Here is a 6,664-nt window from a genome sequence, read left to right as displayed (position 1 = left end):
AAATGGCAACCCTAATCTTCACCGACGGTGAATGGCTGGGTTCAACGAGATGGAAGACGACCCTAATGGACGAAGACTTTTTCTGGAAGAAACCCTCCGTAAGTATGGTGAGGACGAAGAGGCCCTCCTTAAGTACGCCCTCCTCTTTCCCCTTCCTATCTTTCATATTCCATGAATATACGTAATTTGAAGCATTTGCATTCCTCTGTTTCTTACATTTCTACCAAGTAGATGTTTTATTAATTGACCTTTTTTTCCTTTATCTTCTTTGATATAGTATTTCAACAGTTAGAGGTTGATTATGTGATCGGCGAGAGCAACAAAAAGCTCCTTCCAATGTCTTCTGCCCCTGCAGCAATTCTCACAATTTTTGGAGTAACCAAGGAAGGTTAAATTTTTTTTTCTTAAAATATATCATTTGGTATGCATCATTCAAATTATTGTTGGCTTTTGACAGTTCAAACATATTGAGATGGTTCGCAAGAAGAGCATCATGTACTATCAACAACATGAAGCTCAGCCTTTTCTAAAGATCATAGTTACTTTGTCAATCATGGTTGCTAGTTGTCCTGGTACTTATCGTTATTTTTTTTTGTCAGTACTAATTACAATTATTTTTATTTTTTGCATAGTTGCATTTAAGCTACGAAAATAGTATAAATAGTATATGAGCTTTTGTTCTGTTTTGAAATGAACTTTTGCTTCTGAAGTATCAAATATATGATTATCATAGTTCTGTTTTAAATAGTTATACTAAACAGGGATAGAACAGACATTTTTCCAAAAAACAGCTGCCCAACAGCTGTTTTCACACAGCTGCACCAAACAAACAACCAGCTTACCCGCAACAGCTTCCATGGGCAAGGCTTACCAGAAACACAACTGAAAAGCTAGGAAGCTGCAGCTGCGCCAAACAAAGCCTTAAATCTTAAAATCTTAAAAAATATTAATTAATCGTTGAATCTTAGCAGTAGAAGTCTGGTGACCATAGATTGTGATGGAGGCCTGACAATTTTCATCAGGTGTTAAGATTTGATGGAACTATAGACGGGCAATGGAGGTCACGAAACTATAAATAAGCACTGAAGGTCAAACGATAAAGGACAAACGATGGAGGTTGGATGAATATAGTCAAGCAATGGTGATTCGGTATTCATAAAATTTTTAGTCGGCCATATGAAGTCTCATCCTCATACATTGATGAGGATGCATAATGCAAGTTGTATGAGGTGGCACATATTGATTGTGATAAAGAATGTATTAATATCTTATGCATACAATCTCTAACATTTTGTATGTCTACTTCTCTTCTTTCATAGGAGGACAAGATGAATTGGAAGAGTATGACCAGCGACCTTTTTGGAAGAGCAATGCCATCACAGTTCTAGAGAAGTCGCTACTGGAAGAAAAAGTATATGTAACAATTGGGAAGATGAAAACGAGGGATGAGTAAACTGGTATTGTTATTGGGTATTTTTATGATGGTTTTATAAACAGCTTAATTAAACCGTAAATTCATTACTGCTACAAATGCATGTTTTTTCTGGCATCTTTTTCGTGATTATATAAATATGTGTTGCAAACATAACACAATTATGTCACAGAAAATATTTCATTATAATAATAAAAAGAATCTCTTATAATGACAAGTAGCTTATATCACAAATTCATTTATATATGAAATCATTGTCGCCTCAGATGGTTGTCCATACAAAATTAAATTAAAGTGCAATTGCAGATTAAATGAGCTGTAAATTTGTTACAAACTTTCGATGAATAGATGCCAATCATAAAAATTTAGTCGTTAATGAATTTTTTTTTTTTTTTGCAAATTAAGATGTCAACATAAGGATACAACTTGAAGCATATATTAAGTTGTTATTGGCTCCTTAGTGGATGACAAAAATAAGATGAAAATCTCAACGTGGCTATTGGCATCCATTTTTTATGCGACATACGTAGGGCATCTTCGCTGAGAGATAAAACACTCTGATTGGGGTTTGCACCGTTGTAGTGGTGCCTCGAGTTGATCATGGCCAAGCTGGCATGGCCTCTGATATCCTCCAGGTTGACGGTCGTCCCTGTGACACAGGGTTGTATCCCGCTAACATGGAAATTTTTGTGGCGCAGACCGCTAACTAGAGTACCCCATACTGTGTTCGGACCTTAAGTCCAAGGCCCAGATAAACGAATTTCATGTTGGAACAGCTCTTTTTAACGATACATAGACGGTTCGACCTCTCGAACTCTTTTGAGACGCATTTACGATACTTACGGAGGTCCAAGGATCATGACTTACTGACATTCGATCCTTTGGAAGTACCACGAGGCCCTGAACCCCTTGGCGAGCTTCTCGAGAAGCCCAACTTTTTTGGGGTCTAGTGACCACGCCGACCAAACAACCCATGTGGGGACAACGAGAGACTCATTCTTTGGTCCGTGGTTTAGTGGGAGCTTTGAAAGAACCAGAGTATTCCCATGCGAAATAATTGTCCTTCGATAGCCTTGTGCTAGTTGTCACAACTAATATAAGCAAAACCCATTTAAATCTAGAGTATTCTCAAGCAACCCCGAAAATGTAAATAACCAAGTGGTATAAATCCTCTTAGAAGTACTCTGGACCCCATAATAGGCATGCATACCTGAATCTTTGGTTTGGGTAGTCGACATAAGTCTCTTTTGTGGATATTGATCCAAAGTGTCTCCGCCTGATCTTCTTTGGGCGGACATACTTCACTTATCCTTGAGAGTTTTATCGCACAAAAGTTATTCATGTTTTTTTTTCTCTTCGTTTGTCTTCTTCGTTGTATGTCCCTGTTTTTCCGATTCCTTTCTTCTATCATTCTTATAATCAGAAAGATAGATGTATTTAGAAAAGAGAATTATACGACGATAGACAAGCTGACAACTCTTTCAAAAATAAAAAAAATATATGAGAAACAGTACGAAAACATAATGATCACAACAATTTTCACAGTTCTTCAATTTGATGGCATTCGATAACTTGAATCAAGGAGGATTATTAATTGACTCAACAAGCTTATCATAGAAACAAGTTACCCAACATATCTATACTCTTAAGCGAAGTTGAATAAATTTGCAAACATAATGCAAAATGCAAGTGTGGCAAGTTTCATAACTCTGGTTCATTAGAAGACGAGGCACCAAAATTAAAGAGAACTTCTAAAATTCATAAGCCACCAGATTCTCATTCAAATATCAAAATTTATGATAGAATCCCAATTAACATCTTTCGTTATTATGAAATTCTTAATAATTTGATCATGGCGCTCTCTTAATACATGATAATTTACAAATGTTGATATTTGAGATGATCTATATGTAATTATTATTATTATATTTTTGTTACTAAATCCAAGAGCTATTTGAAAAGGGCCAGATTATGTTCCCCACCCACCAACAGTAAACAATATATCCCCGTGATTGCTTTTCAAAAAGCATCTAAAGTTTACGCAGCTGAACGTAGACAACAACAGCACTGTTTCAGGGGCTAAAATTGAATGGTAATAAATTTAACTAGATTTACATGATAATAATTGCAACGCCTAATTTTAACCCGTATTATTTGGGAAAAAAATATTACATGAAATTACGTCGCGGATGTGATCGACCCGATAACATAAGAGAATATTCCCCTCGTGTTATTTAGGTGTTATTGTGTGTTATTCAAGTATTATTGTGTTATGGGAATATTTCTGGTGTTATAATAACACAATAAACATCAATAATACTTGAATAACACACAATAACACCTAAATAACACGAGGGGAATATTCTCTTATGTTATCGGGTCGATCACATCCGCGACGTAATTTCATGTAATATTTTTTTCCCAAATAATACGGGTTAAAATTAGGCGTTGCAATTATTATCATGTAAATCTAGTTATATTTATTACCATTCAATTTTAGCCCCTGAAACAGTACTGTTGTTGTCTACGTTCAGCTGCGTAAACTTTAGATGCTTTTTGAAAAGCAATCACGGGGATATATTGTTTACTGTTGGTGGGTGGGGAACATAATCTGGCCCTTTTCAAATAGCTCTTGGATTTAGTAACAAAAATATAATAATAATAATTACATATAGATCATCTCAAATATCAACATTTGTAAATTATCATGTATTAAGAGAGCGCCATGATCAAATTATTAAGAATTTCATAATAACGAAAGATGTTAATTGGGATTCTATCATAAATTTTGATATTTGAATGAGAATCTGGTGGCTTATGAATTTTAGAAGTTCTCTTTAATTTTGGTGCCTCGTCTTCTAATGAACCAGAGTTATGAAACTTGCCACACTTGCATTTTGCATTATGTTTGCAAATTTATTCAACTTCGCTTAAGAGTATAGATATGTTGGGTAACTTGTTTCTATGATAAGCTTGTTGAGTCAATTAATAATCCTCCTTGATTCAAGTTATCGAATGCCATCAAATTGAAGAACTGTGAAAATTGTTGTGATCATTATGTTTTCGTACTGTTTCTCATATATTTTTTTTATTTTTGAAAGAGTTGTCAGCTTGTCTATCGTCGTATAATTCTCTTTTCTAAATACATCTATCTTTCTGATTATAAGAATGATAGAAGAAAGGAATCGGAAAAACAGGGACATACAACGAAGAAGACAAACGAAGAGAAAAAAAAACATGAATAACTTTTGTGCGATAAAACTCTCAAGGATAAGTGAAGTATGTCCGCCCAAAGAAGATCAGGCGGAGACACTTTGGATCAATATCCACAAAAGAGACTTATGTCGACTACCCAAACCAAAGATTCAGGTATGCATGCCTATTATGGGGTCCAGAGTACTTCTAAGAGGATTTATACCACTTGGTTATTTACATTTTCGGGGTTGCTTGAGAATACTCTAGATTCAAATGGGTTTTGCTTATATTAGTTGTGACAACTAGCACAAGGCTATCGAAGGACAATTATTTCGCATGGGAATACTCTGGTTCTTTCAAAGCTCCCACTAAACCACGGACCAAAGAATGAGTCTCTCGTTGTCCCCACATGGGTTGTTTGGTCGGCGTGGTCACTAGACCCCAAAAAAGTTGGGCTTCTCGAGAAGCTCGCCAAGGGGTTCAGGGCCTCGTGGTACTTCCAAAGGATCGAATGTCAGTAAGTCATGATCCTTGGACCTCCGTAAGTATCGTAAATGCGTCTCAAAAGAGTTCGAGAGGTCGAACCGTCTATGTATCGTTAAAAAGAGCTGTTCCAACATGAAATTCGTTTATCTGGGCCTTGGACTTAAGGTCCGAACACAGTATGGGGTACTCTAGTTAGGCCTAGGGACATCATCATATCTCACAACCACTGTTTACGTAACCAACTACAACCTAAGTGGCTTACAACTCATGCAATTCTCGAATCTGGACCCTATGGCTTATGAATATCATCACGATTCACAACCATGACCTACGTGATCCACAACATGTTTAGCCCTCAACTATGGCCTTTGCAGCCTATGGATGTAGTCCACAGCTTACGCAACTCCCAACTCCGATCATTATGACCTACTGATGTTATCACAACTCATCACTACAGCTTAATTGATCATTTACATTCAACATAGCTCACAGTTCATGCTACTCCTTACTCAAGCCCCTACGACCTATGGACATCATCACAGCTAAACAGTGTGGCCTATATGGGTTACAACTCGTGCAGCCCCCGACTCGGTTACTTATGACTTATGGATGTCATCATATCTCAGAATTATAGCCTACGTGATCTATAGCTTGTGTAGCCATCAACTCTGGCCTCTACAGCCTACATATGTAGTCCACAACTCACATAACTCCCAACTAGAACCTTTGAGACCTACGTATATCATTGTAGCTCACCTCTATAACTTTATTGTCCAACTACAACCTACATGACTCATAGCTCAAAAATCTCCCAACTCTAGCCCTTGCGGCCTATAGACTTCATCACACCTCGCCATTACGACCTATGTGGCCAACTATGATGTATGTGACTTACAGTTTGTGCAACTCCTGACTCCTACCTCTGCAATCTATAGGCTTTATCGTAGCTCCCCACTACAACCTATGTGATATACTATGATATATAAAGTCCATAGCTCGAGCAACTCCCAACTCTAGACTTTATGATGTATATGTGTTATTTGAGCTAATGCAGCTCCTAACTCTAACTTTCATGACCTATGAATGTTATCACGACTCGTGTGGTGCCCAACTTTGGGTTGTGCTGCCTAGAGACGTCATCTCAGCTCATACAGCTCTCAACTTAGACCTTTGTTGTCTATAAATGCTATCATAACTCATGCAGCTTCAATCTCATACCTTTGTAGCCTACAAATGTCATCTCATCTCATGAAGCTCTTAGCTCCAGCATCTGCGGCCTACATGCGTTATTATAGCTCCTTCCTAAGGCTTTTGTGCCCAACTAATGCTCTTAAAGCCTACATGTCCAACTACTATCATGACTTTCAACTACAAATTATACGACAAACTATCATTACAAGCACTATCAATAACATTCATGGTGTACAACTGTCTCCGTAACAATCAGCTACGGCCTCTGCAACCCGCTACAATTATCATTGCTAAACTATCATTATAAATCAATTTTGTAATTTCGTCTTCCCTAACTCAGGAGCACAGTGAGTACGCGTA

Source organism: Phalaenopsis equestris, unplaced genomic scaffold, assembly GCF_001263595.1.
Source record: "Phalaenopsis equestris unplaced genomic scaffold, ASM126359v1 Scaffold000021, whole genome shotgun sequence".
NCBI classification, from domain to species: Eukaryota; Viridiplantae; Streptophyta; class Magnoliopsida; order Asparagales; family Orchidaceae; genus Phalaenopsis; species Phalaenopsis equestris.
Note: the sequence above shows the minus strand (reverse complement) of the source record.